Consider the following 19,395-nt stretch of genomic DNA (forward strand, 5'->3'; position numbering starts at 1 on the left):
CCAGGTTCATGTACACTGAAGGCTTTCACCCAGGTTCACGTACATTGAAGGCTTTCACCCAGGTTCATGTACATTGGAAACTTTCACCCAGGTTCACGTGCATTGAGGGCTTTGACCCAGGTTCACGTACATTGAAGGCTTTCACTCAGGTTCATGTACATTGAAGGCTTTCACCCAGGTTCATGTACATTGGCTTTAGAAGCAATTATGAAGTGAAAGATGTTATACTAACATCTCAGGGCACCAAAAGACAGAAATGTGTAAAAGAGTACAATATGTGAAGATCACAATTCAGCTGGCAAGTGCAAGGTTAGGAGACAGTCCTACAGTGCACATCAGTATCCCCTGATCAGCTCTGACTGGCCCTACAGAAACCCATGACACCACACTGTCTGTGAGTGGGGCCCAGGCAGCATCAGTCCTTTATAAAGACACTCAGGTCATTGCAGTGCTAGACCAGCTCAGTGCTCCCATACACTAAGGTGCATACGAATCACCTGGGGTCTGCTACGGTCCAGACGCTGACTCTGTAGGTCTCAGCTGGGGTGTGAGAGTGTGTATATCTACCTCCCTGCTGGTCCACGGACTACAGCCTGAGTAGCAAGGGCATGGGATATAACACCTTGTTCTCCCCAAATTCTCTCTCTGGTCTGGTCTCCCCATGTGTTGCTAGTTGAATTGTTGGCTCCAGCTGATTGAAAGAATCAAGTCAATGGTAAGATACATACAATATTGACTTTGACAGGGGTTCTGCAAGCCCAGGAGAAGGCATCTAATCAGACACGGGGGTGCCGGTCAAGGAAGAGTACCCAGAACAAGTTATGCTTTCACTGAGTTATAGAGAGAGAGAGGTTATTGCAGACCCAGGAAAAGAACTGGGCATCTCCTCAGAATGCAGAGTCATGAGAGAAAAACACAAAATCAAAACAGGGCACATTCAGGAACACTGGAAGTATTTCTTATTCCTCATGGATTCCATTAATCATTTAACCATTAATCACATCTGGCCTTGAATTTCCCCCTTTAAAGCTGACTTGCATGACTATTTAACTTTTCATACAGGTAAACCGTATCACCAGAACCAGACTGTGACCTCCCTGGGGGCAATATCAAATTCAACCATATTGCACCACCTATGCCCTTGGTACCTGCCTGGCAGGATGCCCAGGCCACTACATAGATGTCAGCGTATATTTGTAACATACTTAAGAATTGCATCCCTTAAAAAAACAGATTTTTGAAATCCAGTATTCTTGTTCTGAAGCACAGATTAGCATAAGGAGTTAAAGTTATTTACCAAGATTTTGAAAATGATGTAAATCAGTGAGATTGGGGTGGAGAAATGTTACCAAGGGTAATTAGAAAAGAGGAACATTTCTGAGAGTGGTGTCAAGGGTTGTCAGGCAGCGTAGACGGTCAGAGGATGATAGGTATTTGTATTTGCAGAAGATTGTTGAGTTTTCTCTCCAAACTGAGCAACACAGCCTGTCCTGCTCAGATGGCAGGTGTGGAAAGGAGGAAAAGTTACAATGTGTTTGGGGCAAATGAAATTGCAAAGGGCCAAGAGAGAGAAAACTGAGCCTAATTCAACCAGACATTAAAGTCAGACCTGGTTAATATGAGACAATTAATACAATCCATTTTTATGCAGATTAAAACATTTCAAATTAATAGGTCAATAACATTCATATGTTCTGAATTTGGGCCCCAACAGTGCCCGCTGAACCATACGTGCACCAATCTAAACTTTATTACGGAGGACTCGAATTCTCAGGAATTCACACTGAACTCAACTCAGAGTTAATCAGCCACCCTTCTCTCTCATCTACCAGATATCCTAATTTCAGACAGATCTGCTAGGCTTTCTCCGAGGACACACAAAACGAAGAGGCCATGAATTATTCATCAGTAGTAAAGGTATCATTTTATCTGTTTATTTTCCAATTAGGTGAAGTCAGATAAAGAAGCAGTCAATAAAACCGAGAGATTTTTTTTCCCCATTGTATGGAATTAAAAGTAGACAATGTTAATGTGGGTCTTGGAGTCCATAAAAAAACATTCAATTAGCAGAGTGAGCCAGTGAGGGGGATGAAGGGGACCCCAATAGTGAACAGTCCAAAGCCTCAGTGCAGGACGACCGCTCTGAAAGTTCTCCAGGGCTAGATGGACCCTACCAGCCCTTTGTCCCTCCCTCCCTCCCTCTCACTCATCACTAGCTGTCCCCACCTAGACCACTATCTTCCTCCTTAGCCTCTGAGCCTTTGCTCAAGCCCCCCTGCATTCTGCCCTTCCCCTCTCTCTACTGCCCAGCAAACTTCCACTCACTCCTCTGCTCCACTCCCCACATCCCTTCCCACTCCCCTCCCCAAACCTCTCTCAACAGATCAGGACCCCTCCTCAATGCCCCAGGCACTCTGTGTCCCTCTGTTGGAGTCTCCATTGTTTCCCTGAGAATGGCTCAGAACCCAGGAAGGAGGCTTCTCCCTTTCACATCCTCTCTGCCCCACACAGCATAGACGCACAAGGAATGTTTGCCGTCTCATAATAAGACACCATGACCTGTAGATCCCGGGGCCTGTCCATTCTGTTCTCCTGCCTCTGATTTTACTCTTACTTTGTAATAAGTCGCTAGGAAGTGACGTGACTGTACTTTACCTCCAAGTTCCTTTCAGGCCAGCCTGGGGAGGAAGGTGGCCAGTGAACAAGGAGGAAGAGCAGCTCACATAATCTGGACACACTCTGGACCCTGTGCACCCCCAGAACACCTCACCTGCCCCCTCTGGGCTCCCAGCCTGGCCAGAGCTGGGCCTGCTTTGGTGAGGGTGCCCTACACAGTGGAGCAGGGTGCCAACCCACCCTGCGACTCTGAGCGAGTCCCTGGACCTTTCTGAACACTGGTTCTGTAAAAACCTCACTTACCTCTGTGTTTGATGCAAGGACTAAAGGAACAAGTGGAGCGTGTCTAACCTGGTGCCTGGTGCAAAGTGGGTGCTATACACGCTGTTGTTAATGGGATGTTTACCCATCCACTTGTTTGCATATTATAATTGGATGTTTACATATTTTACCATCTACTAGACCCCGAGCTCCTGAAGGACGGAGACTGTGCTTATTTATCTCTTCTCCCCCTGCACTGCTGGAGCCAAGCCAGTCCTTGTGAGTAAGGGATGAGAGCTGGTGAAGAGAATTATTAGTTCAACCGGACCAAAGGGCAAACTCCAGGAAGTTCAAAGTGTCCCTGGCACTCCTCACCTTCCCATCCCCACAGAGAAAACACTCCTCCATCGTTCATTTTCAATCTGCGACACCCCCTTACTAAACTTCAACAGATATTCCTTCTCTCTAAACCGTGGTTTTCTTTTTTCTGAAGTGGGTTTAGACTAATTATTTGATGTCTTTCCAGTGTTAAGGGTTTCTAAGGCTGGGCTCATGCCTGTAATCCCAGCACTGTGGGAGGCCAAGGTAGGTGGATTGCTTGAGCTCAGGAGTTTGAGATCAGCCTGAGCAAGAGTGAGACCTCTCTCTACTAAAAACAGAACAATTAGCCAGACACCATGGTGCATGCCTATAGTCCCAGCTACTTGGGAGCCTGAGGCAGGAGGATCTCTTGAGCCTAGAAGTTTGAGGTTTCAGTGAGTTATGATGACGCCATTGCACCATAGTCAGGGTAACAGAGCAAAACTCAGTCTCAAGAAAGAAAAAGAAAAAAGGCTTATGAATCTATTGATAAGGTGACAAATGATTTAACCTACAAGCACTTACTAACACTGCTCTGGGCTCAGACCTTTTGCTAGGTATGGGCATCGTGGCATCACAGGTGTAATGCCTGCCCTCAGGGAGCTCACTGTCCTATCGTGAAATGTTTAGGGATAATTAAAAGTACACCATGAATTGACCACCCCGGTCCTTTCTACAATTTCTCTTCATATTTAAAATCTTAGTTCACTTTGCTCTTAGCCCTCAAATCATTCATGGACACTTGGGCCTGAGATAAAAAAAAAAAAAAAAGGAAATGCTTGTGTTCAGCCTGAGCCAGACACGCAGGAAGCAAAGGAGGGCAAACTATGACCTAATTCAGCTTTTTCCAAAGTGATTTTTACAGAAACCTAGTCAATGGAGGTGCCTTTGAAAACGGGTTCTGTGGTCTGGTGAGTAAAGGAAGCCTTGTACTAAATACCCTCCCTATGCGAGACTTCCCAGAGCCTCTGATGTGACCGCACACAGTGTGACTCCGCAAGAGAAAGACTGAGTAGGCAGAATCTGAGTTAGCTCAGGTGCCACAACAAGCTACCACAGATGGGGTGGCTTCAATAGCAGGCATTTATTTCACAGAGCTGGAGGCTGGGGAGCCAAGATGAAGGGGCCAGCCAACATGGCTCCTGGGAGGAGGAGGGTCTTCTTCATGCTGCAGACAGCCACCTTCTTCCTGCGTCCTCACATGGTCAAGGAAGAGAGCTCCAGTCTCTCTTCCTTTTCGTATGAAGACACTAATCTCATCACAGGGGCCCCACCCTCATGACCCCAACTAAACCTAATCACCTCCCAAGGGCCCCACCTCCAAATACCATTGCACTGGAGGTTAGGGCTTCCACGTGGGAATCTGGAAGGGATGTAATAGGCAGTCCTCCCCAGTGTTTTCTCACACAGAACCCTCTGTATAAGAAATGCCAGGCAGGGCTCCGGGCCCAGGATCCTACATTGAGTACTGCGGAGATATACAGAGAATGAGCCATCAGCAGAGAGAGAGGGAGATGTTCTTCTATCTCCACTGGGTTTATCCCACATGCCACCTTTCTGCAGAAGCAGGTCCCACGCATGAAGGAGTTTGTTGATAATTTTCCAGAGTGTGTAAACTCATCTCTCTGTGACCTGTGAGAAAATAATCTTCCAGTCCTCTGGAGCTGCAGATGGGGCCTCTTCAGACCTACTGCTGAACCTGGCAACCAAGTGCCTCCAAACGGTTACCTCTGCCATGAGGAACATCAGGAGGGAGAGAAGGTTAAGAGAGCACCAAAATGATACCAGGTGTCGGAACACTGCCCGTGCCCTGGCAGGAGAGGGGAAGTGGAAATGCTGAGACCAATGAGGTGAAGCTAAGCCTGCCAGGGAAGGGAACCAAAAGGAAGGGAAAGGATCCCAGTCATGGGAGCTGGGTCACTCCCAGGGGTCCCTGGAAATCCAAGTGGCCAAATCGCTTCCTTTACCAAAATTAACCTCAAAGATGGAGAGATTAAAAGGTAAAAAACAAAACAAACAAATAAGAAAAAGAATATCCCACGTACATCCGAAATTCAGGTCTCAGGTCCCTTTATGATATTTAAAGCCAACCTTCAACCAAGCTTTTTAAAACTGAGATCCTACTTTAAGAACCACAGCAGGTCATGTTTAGGGGGAAGAATTCAGTCATCACAGAGCACACAGTATTGAGTGTACTGGGCCTAAAAATACACATCTCTTAGCCTCGCCAGGCTGTTTGCTGCCCACGACAGAGCTGCATCCTGCAGGGTGACATTTCTCCCAGCTGCCACCTAACTGGAAGCATACAGCACGTTCACCTCGCTCCTGAGAGGTGGCTGAGCTTGGGAGTTTTCTGGGTCAGACCATAGGAATTGGAGGTAAAGAGAGAAGTCTGCTAAGAAGACTTAGAGAAGGAGGATGGCCAAGTGAGTCCAGCATCTGGGTGAGGATTAGACTGAATCCTGCATTTTCATCTCACTTGCCAGATTCGACCAACTAGTAAGTGGCGACCTGGGGTACAGCACTGAAAAGAAATCGGAGACTGAGCATTGGCTCATGGAAAGGAAGGCCACAGTGGATAAGAGATGGCCACTCTGGAGGTGGGCTGTGGTCTCCTCGGTGGCAGGTACCAGACATCCCAAGGCTAGAAGCACCGCACACATGCACACTATATTTGCAGTGGTGAAGTCCTTTCTCGTACCTTACTAAACGATATGCATCTATCAGTTTCTTGGTCACGTTCATTTGAAACATTTTTAAAATATGAACAGGAAGGATCTCACAAAGTTTAAATAATTTTTAAAAAGTCATAAACCTGATAACCAGAAGTGCAATGACTCCAGGCTAAGCCTTCTGACCGGATGTGCTCTATGCCACCAGTTTCCACACCTCACAGCCAAGGTAGGGTTGCTACAGCCCTCACCAACTTCAAATGACGGGGGAGAAAACTCGGGAGGCTGGGCACCTGCCTGAAATAATGTCACCCGTGTGGCATATGAGAGATGGAACCGTGTATCCAAACACATTACCTTGCAAATTACAAATCACTAGAAACATTCTGCCTATTGTTAATAAAACCATCCACAGTACCGTGAATGGCTGGAGAACACGAACATGCCGACATGAAATTAGGGCGTTAGTTAAAATGAATGAAGGTTGACACCTCAAGGAACAAATCTCAACCTGTTCTTCCTGCATTTGAAAATACTTGCCACCCCTACAACCCCCTTTCTATAGCCCTATCATTCACAGGCTGTGTTCATTTTACAATCTTCCCCCAGCCTGAAACCAGGACCCACAGAACAGCTGGAGCCCAACACAAGGAATACTGGGCTCTGGTCAAGAGATTTGGCTTAGCAGGCCAATTAATCCCAAGGTCACAAAACTAATTAGTGTCACAACAGAAGCGTATCCCAGACAGTGTGCCTGCCAGCTTCACCCTCCTTCCTCTTTGAACAGACCCCGAGAAGCCCTTGTGAACGCCGTCCTCTGCCCCGTAACACGAGCCATGTGGGTGCACTCCTGCGCTACTGTCTGGTTCTTGGTTACAAAGTCAGAGAGAGACACGGTTTTATGGACCGTGACTCATCTTTTATTTCATCACTAGTTCTGCAACTCATTCTCCTTTCCAGGCGTGTTTATCTACTGTTTAAAGAGTAATTCTAATTGTGCAGGCTTGATGATCTGTCTCTGAAATCTTTCTTCAGTGTCATCAGCAGTTCAATCCTGTGTCATGCTTTGATTTAGCAAAGCTATGTATGCACCACGTTCATTAATGCTACGATGGTCTGCAATATGTCTCTCCCAAATTAAAAAAAAAAAAAAAAACTACTCGTAGATACCCACACACCTCTGTATCTGGAGTCGGGCTCCAGCTCAGGACACTCAACTGCAGAAGGAGGTGCCTGGCTGCTCAGCATTCAATCTTCTGAACAGTGAAAAATCTACTGTTAAATAATCTGGAAGAGGTCAATCAATAATAATAACTAAATAATGGATAGTGTTATATTAGGTTAAAATATAACGTACGATATTCATTAACCCGTCAAGAAGTATCACTTGAGTTAAACCGCATCTCTCCAATGAGTAGTTCTGGTGTTAATTCAAAAGGCAATCGCCGTCAGCCAGGGGATGTTTTCCGTGGATTTGAGCTTTTACTGCAGTGCTGTTTTCCGAGGGGCTAGCAGGGCAATAAGGATCATATTTAGGGAGGCAGCACAGTGACAGCTAAGGCACTGAACTACAATCAACTCATCTCCCTTCACTTAAACAACCTGGACAGCTGCACTCCAGCTAATCAGCCTGGCTGAGAAGGAGCTGACAAGCTTGTGGAAATTTACTGTCATAGTATAAAAGAGGGGCTTTCCTTGTTCTTCAGAAATAAATAAATAAATCCCGGCACCGGGTGCTTCTATTGCACTTGGCTCTGAAGGGCTCTCTGATACTGCTTCATTTTGCCACGAGGACGGAGCATGTGCACACACTACCCAGGCTGCTGGAAGCTGTGTGTACAACACACACAGGTGGTGGAGTCAGAGAGCCCTGCTCTGAATCCTCGCTGTGCCAGCCACTAGCGGGGTACTCCTGGGGATAGCTCCTTGCATTTTACCAAGTCTCAGGGAGAGACTATTGGAGAATAAATGGTCTTCTTCAAGTTCAATGAGACAATAGCCACAAAGCATTCTAACCCTGAATTTGGCACAGAGTGAGATGGTTAATAATTTCAGCTTTTTCCATTTTCCTATCTGGCAAATGAGAAAATGGAGTGTCCTAACAGCAGGGGTTGCATCTCCCTCATCTTTGTGTCCCTAGAGCAGGGCAGTGCCTGGCATAAAGGGGAGGTGCCTGACATAAAGGGGTGGTGCTTGGGAAAAGGGGTGGTACCTGGCATAAAGGGGCAGTGCTTGGCAGAAAGGGGGTGGTGCTTGGCAGAAAGGAGCTGTGCCTGGCATAAAGGGGGTGGTGCCTGGCATAAAGGGGGTTGTGCCTGGCATAAAGGGGCGGTGCCTGGCAGAAAGGGGCGGTGCTTGGCAGAAAGGGGGTGGTGCGTGGCAAAAAGGGGGGGCCCGGCACAAAAAGGGGTGGTGCTTAGGAAAAGGGGCGGTGCCTGGCAGAAAGGGGCGGTGCTTGGCAGAAAGGGGGTGGTGCTTGGCACTAAGGGGTGGTGCCTGGCAGAAAGGGGTGGTGCTTGGCACTAAGGGGTTGTGCCTGGCATAAAGGGGCGGTGCCTGGCATAAAGGGGGCACTGAGGAAACCTTGCTCATGTCTATCTACCTGGCTGGTCTTGAACCCAACAATGCTGTGCAGCCTGCTGGAAATACCCACAGCTCCCCAGCAGGCCACACAATGTGACCCTCTGAGACTTAACATGTGCTGAGCATACCAGGCCTGACAATTAAGTTTGTGAACTTGCCGCTGTGCACTCACATTGGCAGCACTGTACACACAGCCAGTAAGGTTTCATAACCTTGGTATATCAGTGTCTCACAACTGTGTTCATGTTAACGTGTCTTGATGTCTTGCTGAGGGGTGTTAGTTATTATTGTTGTGTATTTTTGTGTGCTGTCTCAAGAATGTCAGAGCTTGAATAAGAACAACAAAAAAAAGTCGTAAATTTCTTGTTTAACTTGGCAAGAGTGGAAGTGAATCAGGGACATATTCCGAGTTTATGGGGATAATACCATGAAGAGAATGTCAATGTGCAAATGGATTAAATGTTTTTCTGAGGGAGAGAAGGCATCACTGATGAAGAGAGGTCAGGGTGGCCAGTAATGAGCAGAAATGATGAAAACATTGCAAAAATTCAGAAAATTGTACATCAAAATTGTCGGCTGACTGTGCGAAGCATAGCAGACCAAGTAAACATTAATAGAGAAAGAGGAAAATCTTAACTGAAAATCTTGGCCAATAACTCATGGTTCTTGAATCACAACAGTGCACCAGCTCACACGGCACTGTCTGTGAGGGAGTTTTTAGCCAATGAACAAGTGACTATATTGCACCACCCTCCCCACTCACCTGATCTGGCCCCAATGACTTTTTTCTTTACCCAAAGATAAAGGAAATGCTGAAAGGAAGACATTTTGATAACATCCAGGACATCAAGGGTAATACAATGACAGCTCTGGTGTCCATTCCAGAAAAAGAGTTCCAAAAGTGCTTTGAAGAGTAGACTAGACACTGGCATTCTTGCACAGCTCCCCAAGGGGAGTACCTCAAAGTTGACCATAGAGTTACGAAGTAATGACGTATGTAACACTTTTTCTAGGATGAGTTTTCGAACTTAATTGTCAGAGCTCATATGCCATTCCTTAAAGAATACCCTTCCTCTCCTCTTCCCAGGGAACCCTGTCTCATCTCTTTACAGCCATCTAAACAGCATCATCTCTCTGTAAACATCACCCCTCCATCCCTGGCCCTGTCCTTTCCGGCTCACCCAGGAGAACTCAACCTTCCCTATTCCATGCCACTGCTGCCCCTTGCTCCATCATTGAAGTAAATTTCTACCTATGAACAAGTCCAAATGGATGAGTGCCTACAGACCTAAAGCCATGCTGTATTAGGACTGGCTCTCTGTATCCATAAACGTTGTCAAAGAAACTAGTAACAATAAGAACAATAACAATTCCAGAGTAAGAACAGCTAACACATACTTGGTGTCCACTTACCCGATACCAGGCCCATCATGGTGACTGCTTTATGAGGACTATCTCGTTGTATCCTCCCAAGAACCCTGTTATTTAAGCACTCCACTCATTCCCACTTTACAAATAAAAAGAATTGGCATAAAGGGATTAAAAAAAACTCATCCAAGATTCCTGAGCCTCTCTCTGATAGGAAGGCATTATAGCCCAATGGTTCGGGATGTGCCTTCTGGATTCAAAATGACTGAATTAAAATACCTTGTTTTACTATTCCCAGACAAACCATGCAACCGGGGCAAATGCTATAGGCTGGCTCACCCGACACCCCTTCTGACACCCCCTCTCTAACCTTTGCCTACTCTGCAGACTGGAAAGTGAAATACTAAATCCTACTAATCCTGGGGTTAGTCATGTGGCCCAGCTGATAAAAAGGAGAGGTAGAGGAATGGTCTCGGGAAAGGCTTTACTTCCTCAAAAAGGCAAAGCCTCATGAGTCGAAGCCTTTTACTTTTCCCCCAATTCATCTCCTTTTGGCTCTCCTCTTTCCTTCCGACTTGGACATAAGATGAAAAAACTGGTGCAACAACAGCTACTTTGACCTCATGAGGAATAAAAACTACACATTAAGAATAGTGCAGCAGAAAGGCAGAAGAATCGTGGGGAACCTTCTTGAGCAGCTTTATCGGCACTCACTTGCTCTCACTCTGGGATTCCTTTTATATAATAAAAATAAACACTTTGCTTATTCAGGCCACTCTCTGAGTTTCCTGTTATTCATAAGCACGTGCGTGGATACAGAGACTCAACCTCACTGTGCCTCAGTCCCTCCACTGATGGAAACAACAGTATCTGTGTCCTCTGTTGTACTTTGAGGATGAAATGACAATGCATTTAGAGAGCTTAGCCCCATTTCTGGCATAACAAACACTTAGTGAATATTTATTACTATTATTAGTAGTAGTAGTAGTCGATGAAAGGCTTAACACTCAGGAACTTTAAACACTCAGCTTCCTTTTTTCCTCTACAATCTGTCTTCCAAAGACTCTCCCTTTTCACACAGATAAATGCATCAGGTAAATTACCCATCTTTCTCCATGGTCTTTAAAGACAGTGTCTTGATTTCCTTCTGTCATTTGATTTTTATTATTTATTTATTTGTAGTTTTATGGGGGGGGTGGGACAGGGCTGGGTTTGAACCTGCCACCTGCAGCATACAGGGCCAGCGCCCTACTCCTTTGAGCCACAGGCGCTGCCCCCACTCACTTGATTTTTAAACAATCCCTGAGATACACATAAAGCAGGGATCATTACCCACATCTAACAGGTAAAAAACTGGAGACCCAGCACGATAAAGGATTGTTCAAGGTCATACAGCTAATTTTATTCTAAGTTTTGTGGCAGTTAGAATAAAACACAGACTTTCCGCCCTGTTCAGCAACAGTCTGCTCCATCTGCCCTCTGCCGGCTTCCCACCCACCACCTGGCCCTCCTTTTTATTCCTCAAATATCCAGTGTCTCCTCCCACTTCCAGGCTTTTGTTCTGTCTGCTCCTTATTTCGTCTGTCTGAAACTCTTTTTGGCGTGGAGGTTTCCTTCCTAACCCCTGGACCACAAAGAGGTCATCCCGAGTAGCCCAGTAACATCAGTCTCTCGAAGGCGAGAAGCTTGTCTGTTTTGTTTAAACTAGACGGAGGGAAAGGAGGGACTCAAACCCAGCCAAATGTCTGAGCCCACACCCAGACTGAGGTTCAAATGGGTTCAAATCCCAGATTTTCCAAGTGACAATATAAAACAATGCAATTCACTTCATGGCTTAGCGTCTCAGCATCCTTGTTTCAGACAGTGTCTGGGCACGTGTCAACAGGACACATGATAACACGTGAAAAGGACGCAGCCCCATGCCGGGCGCAAAGGGCCCAATAAATGCTCATCCTCCGGCTGCTTCCTCCCCGCCTCACCGTGCTGCCTGCATAGCGCCTGCAAAGCGCCTGCAAAGCGCCTGCAATAGCACCGTGATAGGCGAATAGCAGGTGACCCACCAGTTGACACAGAGAAGAAGAAATGAGCGGAGTAAAACTCTCAAGGACCAGCTGGCTCCAACCCTTGCAAAGCCACCCCGGCTCCCGACAGATAAGTGAAACTGTAGATTGTAGATAGTATTACCACCTACTATATGGTGTTGCTGCGGCGATAAGTAACTGAATATGTATTAACTGCTTAGAACAGTTATGATGCATATTAAACTCTCAATTAATGTTTGTTATTATTATCACCTATTTTCTGTGTGGGCCAATCTAAATAAATGTGATACTTTCCGTTACCCCCAAACAAACCAGAACCCATCAGTGGTGTCATCACCATGGTCCTAGTATCTGGCGTTGGTGATTCACCCTGTATTGGGAGTAACAGAGTAGAGACAGAGGTTGCAGAAGGTAGGGAAGGAGGGAAATAGACATTTGGTGGGGAAGGGGAAATAGAAATGGGCCCCTGGCCTCAGGCCCCCACTCTATCCCAGTAGGGACACCAGGCCAAGGGGAAGTTGACTCAGTGCGGGTGAGTAGGGCAGTGTGGTCCAGCCAAGGTAACTGTAGTGAATTTGGAGACCAGACTAAGGTTGCTCAGTCCTGTTTGGGAGGGAAGAGCCTGGGACAGGACACTGACCAGAGGATGTCAGCTCAGGACTCTGGGAGCTGAGCACAGGACTGAGGAAGTGCAGGCACTCAAGGGCATGGGCTCTGGGGGTCAGGCTGCCCTGGGTTCAAGTGCTGACTCTGCCCCGCACTCTACACGTCCCCTTAGGCAAGTGGCTGAACTACTCAGAGCCTCTTTCTTCTTTTATAGGCGATGTTAGTAACACTTCCCTCCCAAGGTGCTGTAAAGATTCCTGATAGGACACCCCTCCTCCAGTAAGCTCTTCATAAATAGTAGATAACTAATAATAATCATAATAGCAAATACTTATGGGACTTATCACCCACTAGAGTTTGCTGTAAGTCCTTTATAAATACGATTTAGTCCACGTGGCAGCCCTATTAATAACAAGAATGATGGTGAGGCGATAACTGCAAACATAAATAGCACTTCCCAGATGATAGGCATTGTTTTAAGCTTTAAGTATAGTAACTCTTACTAACAGCCCTGTGAAGTAACTACAATTACTGTCCCCACCACACACAAGAGGAAACAGAGGCAGAGACTGGTGAACCTGCCTGAGGTCTCCTAGCTCCTAACAGTGGACCTAGGCTTTTACGGTGGTGCCCAAAGAATAAAACCTCATGAAAATCCTAAAGAAAATTAAGCGATACTGATTCCCTTCCTGTTTAAATATGAAAACTAAGGCTCAGAGAATAAGGTGCCACATAGCTAGAAACCAGGAAACTAAGTGTCCATTTCTTTCTGGGAATGATAATCAAACCGTAGCCTTTTGATTTGTGGTCCAGCCCTTTATCCATCACAACCTAGTCCTTTCAACAATAAAATAAGTTAGTAGAAATATCTTCTAACTGCCCCCCCAAGCTGGGCGGAAATCTGTACATGTGTAAACTTGAGAATTGAAGAGCCTCTTGGCTTTCTTCTGGAGATGAGCAAATATAGCTATGCGGGGCCTGGACAATTAAAAAAAAAAATCACAGTGTTAAAGAGGAACTTTATGTGCCCAGATAATTAAAAAGAACAAAATACATTTGACCCCAAACAGGATGTAGTTTGAACAAAAATGGGTCTTCAATCATTTGGAAAAGCTAACACGCCGGCCGCCTGATTAAACACAATTTGTATTGTCAATAAAAAATGCAAATGGCTATTTTACTGGCAAATAGAGCACTAGACTTTGCTTGATATGAGGATTAAATTGCATTTCAAGAACAATTCAGGAGGTCACATTATAAATGAACATCCCCGTCTATTGTCCTTCGGTTCTGGAGGCCCGGGTTAGAAATACAATAACAAAAATAATTGCCTGCCATTGCGTGCCATTTCAGTTAAAATAAAACCCGCGCCAGTTTTATGTAGTGGAGAATAATATTTAAGCCCCCAAATAGGTCCGATAATTTAGTGCGTAATTCCTTGAAATTTACATGGCACCCCCCCTCCCCCACTCATCTGAATCAACCGATAAACTCTCATTTATTTGTATTACAGAAAATGGGGATTAAAAGGTCGGGAATCCGTGCAGTGAAGAAACTGAAATCATGGGGCCCCTTTTAAAACCTTTTAGTCCGTCTGGCCCAGAGCTGAATCAAGTACGCAGGAATTACGTGTGACTGCAAATACTCCCTGGTTACAGATAGGACTGAGACGTGCATTTTGAATCCCACAGAAAAATATGGAACCACAGATGTTGCTTTCGAGCATGCCTATTTCTGAAATTACAAATAATCATTGTTGGCATCTGCGAGCAGAAAAACTAAAACAGCAAAGAAATACCTCATCACTGCATTATGATGCGATAAAACCTCCGGATGGCAGGCAGCCGGCGAGGCATGAATGCGGTCGGTACATTTACATTCAGGGACGCACGTGTCATTTTGGGGAAACATCATGGCCCAATTTTCCAAATTTCCCCTTGTTATTTTTCCTCCCCATTTTTCACATTAACTTCAAGGAAGACAAGTTTATACAACCTCTAATACCTTGTTATAGCTATTGTAGCTCTCTTTCTGGAGGCTGCAATGTATTTTTAGAGCTGTGGGTAAACACCACTAATCCGAGACGAAATTAAAGAGACGCTCTGATTGCAAGGGATGAATAAACAGAGAACCAAATAAAAGGATTTGGTTTAATTGAAACTGTTTGGACACTTAGGCGAAATTCGGATTCAGAAAACACGGAGATAAAGAAAACGCTCTGGAAATAAGTGTCCTGTAGCTTCAACATGCTGAAGGCAGAATGTTCTGAACAACTTCCATGGAACTGATAAGCCGCGAGGGGCTTTGATGGAGGTGTGGTGGGCGCCTACCGTCCAGCTACTGGGGAGGCTGAGGCAGGAGGATCGCTTGGCCCGGAGTTTGAGGATGCTGTGAGGCGTGACACCATGGCACACTAACTCAGTCAGTCCCTGCGACAACCCCGGCAGGTAGGTACTATCACAATTTCCTTTTCACAGATGGGGTCTAGCGGGGTCTAGGATGATATAGGAGGTCTGGCTTCTATGAGCCTGGGCTCTTAACCGTAACATTATTCTGCCCTTACATTGTGTATTTGTTATTAACAGGTACAGATCATCGATAGATACCACTTTCCACTTTTACAAATGAGGATGTAGACTCAGAGGTTAGAAGACTGCTGCTCAACCCCCCTGCCCCCCAGCACACAGTGGGGCAGGATGGGACCTCTAGGCGATCTCCTGCCACACAGCACTCCCTCTCCCTCCCAGCATCAGTGCCTCTACCCGTCTCTACAAGCGGAGAGTGTATTATTCACTCACTCTGAAATGACACTGATTCTCCAAGTATTCAGTATGGACATCCAAGCAGGTGTCTATGCAACTCCATAGCATTGAACGTCTCTATCTAGAACCCACGTCTCTATCTAGAACTGCACAGCTAAACTCCCCTGAAAGCACCCTCTCCCTTCTAAGGGGCTCCTGCAGCAGCCTCCTGACCACATTGCTTCTGCTCAGACATTCCTACAGTTCAATTCCAAAACAGCAGCCAGATTATTTCATGACATTGCAGCTCTCTCTGAACTTCCCACCTGAACCCCTGTTTCTCTCACCACCCTTCTCCCTCTCCCTTGCCCTGTCCCAGGTAGGCCGGCCACCTTCCCATTCTTCCAACATCCAAGGCAAGCCCTGCCTTTGCTCTGGCTGCTCCCTTTGCCCCTGGTATGACAATAGCAGGCGACTGATACCTCTTTCCAGCTTTGCTCAGATGTCACTTTCTTAGGGAAACCATCCGTAATTTCCCTGTTTACAATTACAGCCCCCACCCTCTGCACTCCCAATCTGTCTCCCCCCGTTACGTTTTTCTCCATAACACTTTCTAATGTGCCCCGAAATTTACACATTTATTTTGTTTACTGTGCAACTCTCCCAACTATAGTGTAAACCCCGTGACGGCAGAGAGGGTTTGTTTTACTGCGGCATCTTCAGTAACTAAAACAGCGCCTGGCAAGGAAGCAGGGGCTTGTGAATCCATGTGAGAGAATGAATAAAGAATGAAGCCCATTCTCACACTTCTGGGCCTCTGTGTGCAAGCGGCAGGACCCCCACACTGAGGCTCCCCTAGAAGCTCCCAGGACTCCCAGGTCCTTCCCTTCCCTTCCCTTCCTTGCCCTTCTCCTCCATTCCATTCCCTTTCTTTTCTTTTTTTTGAGACAGAGTCTCACTCTGTTGCCCTGGGTAAAGTGCCATGGTGTCACACCTCACAGCATCCTCCAACTCCTGGGCCAAGTGATCCTCCTGCCTCAGCCTCCCCAGTAGCTGGGATTGTAGGCGCCCACCATCATGCCTGGTTAACTTTTCTACTTTTCATGAAGATAGGCTCTTGCTCATGCTCTGGCTGGTCTCAAATTTCTGAACTGGAGTGATCCACCTGCCTGGGCCTCCCAGAGTATGGGATGACAGGTGTGAGCCCACACCCGGCCTGTTCATGCTTTCTCCTCTTCTCTCCCCTCTCTCCATCCCTTTCCCTGCTTCTATGTCATGTGTCCCCATCCAGAAAGGCAGAGTTTTACCCCAAAAATCTAAATCCTATAACATAACAGGGGACACTCAGACGCCCTGTTCATTAAACAGTAGCCGTGAGTGTCTAAAAAAAAATACAGACTTGTCCTTCTTAATTGGCTATTTCAGCTCTTTTCTTGCACTGGCCACTCTCAGTATCTATTGAGTAGCCTGAACCCAAGGATCCATGGCTCAGGGTATTTTTAAGTTTCTGTTCAAAAGGGAAGGAAGCTGGCGCCAGACACAATGTCACAAAGGAAACAGACCTGATTAAACACACACACGGCATCTATTTCTGCTTGCTTAGCCCTTGGCAGTAAGCTGGACCCTTCTCCAAGTCCGTAAGTCTTCATATAATTATATGGCAATAGAAAAACTGCGGTCTTTGAGGTCCACAGCCCAGACTACTTGTCCATGGCCATGCCCTTGACAGATTCAGGAGCCCTGGACACATCGTTTCGGCTCTGTTACCCCAACTACGAAGAGTCCTCACTTCCTAAATTTATACTGAATGAACAAATGAGAGAAGGTACATGCAAGAGCTCGACAAATCTTCACTATTTAGAAGCTATATTCTGTTGGCCAAATTACTTACCATATTCAAGCCTGCATTCCCTTATCTGAGCAGCGAGGATAATGAACACTGGGTGTGAAGATCGAGCAAGAGAAGGCCCACACGGAGCCTAACCCCCACTCCCCACTCAGCACACGTCGTGACCATGATCTTTCTGCTCACCTCCTTCTTACTGACTTAGAAAAAAGTAGCAGTTCCTTCTTTACAGATTTAATACACTGTTTTCAAAGCCTTTAACAAAGCAATCTGGTGTATTCTGAACACTAAATTGCTATTTCTAAGGGTACACTTAAGAAAGTCAAGTGGAAATGAGAAGTGATTACAGACCAATGATCTCAGGCTGACACATTAATTGAGCCGCTATGTTTAAGGTCCTAACAGTCTCATTTTTAAAAGTCACTGCAATCAAAATCCAACCAGTATCTGCTGAATATACACGAGGTGCACACGTCTGAATTAGATGCTATGGGCGTTTTCAAGGATTATAATTAGAAATAGGTGTTGAATTAAAAAATTAAGATATGGTCCCTTATCATCACCTTCACAATCTAGGTATGACAAAATGACATTTAGGACCGAAGAAATGAAGCCTCAGCCCCTTCATGTTTAAGCAATAGATATGCTATTCTAAAGCAGGACTTAATTAATTTTTAAGTCAGTGTTACGGAAGCAGAGCTCGGGAGCTTTGCTGAGATGGTAGAGATCGCACAGGTTAGAGATCTCACAGGTTAGAGATCACACTGGGGCCAGGCGGGTGTGGATTCCTCCAAAGGATTTGTCCTGTGATGGAAATTCTGGATGCTGCTCACTCAGGCCTGTTTGGAAGATGCCAGGGCTCTGAAGAAAACTCCCAGTTCCCTTCAAAGCTCACGCTTTGGATTCAAAACTATTTAGATGATGTCAACACCTCTCCAGAAAGAGGGAACACCAAACAGAAAGCAAAGCTCGCCAAACTCTGAAGATGTTAAGAGTAAGCAAGGCAAATGAACGCTATACCCATGCCCATAGCCACGCCCACAGCCAGGCCCACAGCCAGGCCCACAGCCACGCCCATACGCACGCCCATTCTTCTGAGTTACATTTAAAAGCACGGGCCTGTTGTCAATTTGCACGTGTTCCGTGTTGGAAAATAAGCACCCTGGATCTAATGAGAAAACGGTGAAAATCCATCCCGCCACACAGCCAGGGAAACTGCCCCAGTGTGTCATGGCCCGTAAAGACTGTCTATCAGATGCACTGTACTGGGATTGATCGGGCAGCCGTCCGTATTGATTCTCGCGGCCACTGTGGAAACGCAGTCACTGTTACCACTTGCGAGGCCACATGGAGACATGATCTGCATCAGCTTCAGTCCTTTGGAGGGTGCAGCGTGCGAGGTGTATCTGGCCTGTGCAGCTCAGCATGTAACAATAGGTAACCTTTGTTGAGTGTATGTTTCGAGCCTGGCCTCAAATTGCTAGACGCAGGCACTGTATCATGTATTCCTCATGACCAGCCACCCTGGGTGTGTGCTCTGTGGGAAGCAGAAGTGCCAAGTCCGAAAGGTGAGAAGGTTTCCTGGCCAGTAAACAGCCATCCGGCACCAGCACCTGAGCCCTACATTCAGAGCAGAGCCCTCTGCTCAGCCACGCACCAAGCACCCATCACCCTAGCTCTTGCAATCTTCCCAACAGTTGTGGAGGGTGGGCACGGTAGGCCGAGGGAACAGAGGCTTGGAGAAGCTGGATCATTTACCCAGGAAGTGTTAGATCTGGGTTTCCACTGGCAGCCCAGATGCAGCCGTGTGAGGCGACCACTGCTCCTCTACCATGTCACAGACAGGGATGTTGGAACCCACGGGAATCATCACTGGGCCATTTACCCAGCTGGTAGGTGGCAGGACAGTCTGACCTCAGAGCCTATGTTCTTAGGCCTCATGCACCATCACTAATCTAGAGTTCCTACATCCAAACCTGCCCCCTTCCTCTCCACTCGCACTTATCCCAACATTCAGATCCAAGCTGGTCTGCCTGGATCATTCTCTACCACACAGCTGGGAAGATCTGGGAGACCATCTAGCACCAAACCTCAGTTTGAGCAGGAAGCAAACCAACCACAGGACTTATTCCTGTACGCTGAATTTTCATGTGTCCCCCCATGCCCATAAACACCTGTTACAATTAAATGATGGAGGCTTGGCGCTCACAGCACAGTAGTTACAGTGCCAGCCACATACCCCGAGGGTGGCAGGTTCAAACCTGGCCCAGGCCAGCTAAACAACTGCAACAAAAAATAGC

This window comes from Otolemur garnettii, unplaced genomic scaffold (assembly GCF_000181295.1).
Source record: "Otolemur garnettii isolate 467f Iridium unplaced genomic scaffold, OtoGar3 scaffold00066, whole genome shotgun sequence".
Taxonomy (NCBI): domain Eukaryota; kingdom Metazoa; phylum Chordata; class Mammalia; order Primates; family Galagidae; genus Otolemur; species Otolemur garnettii.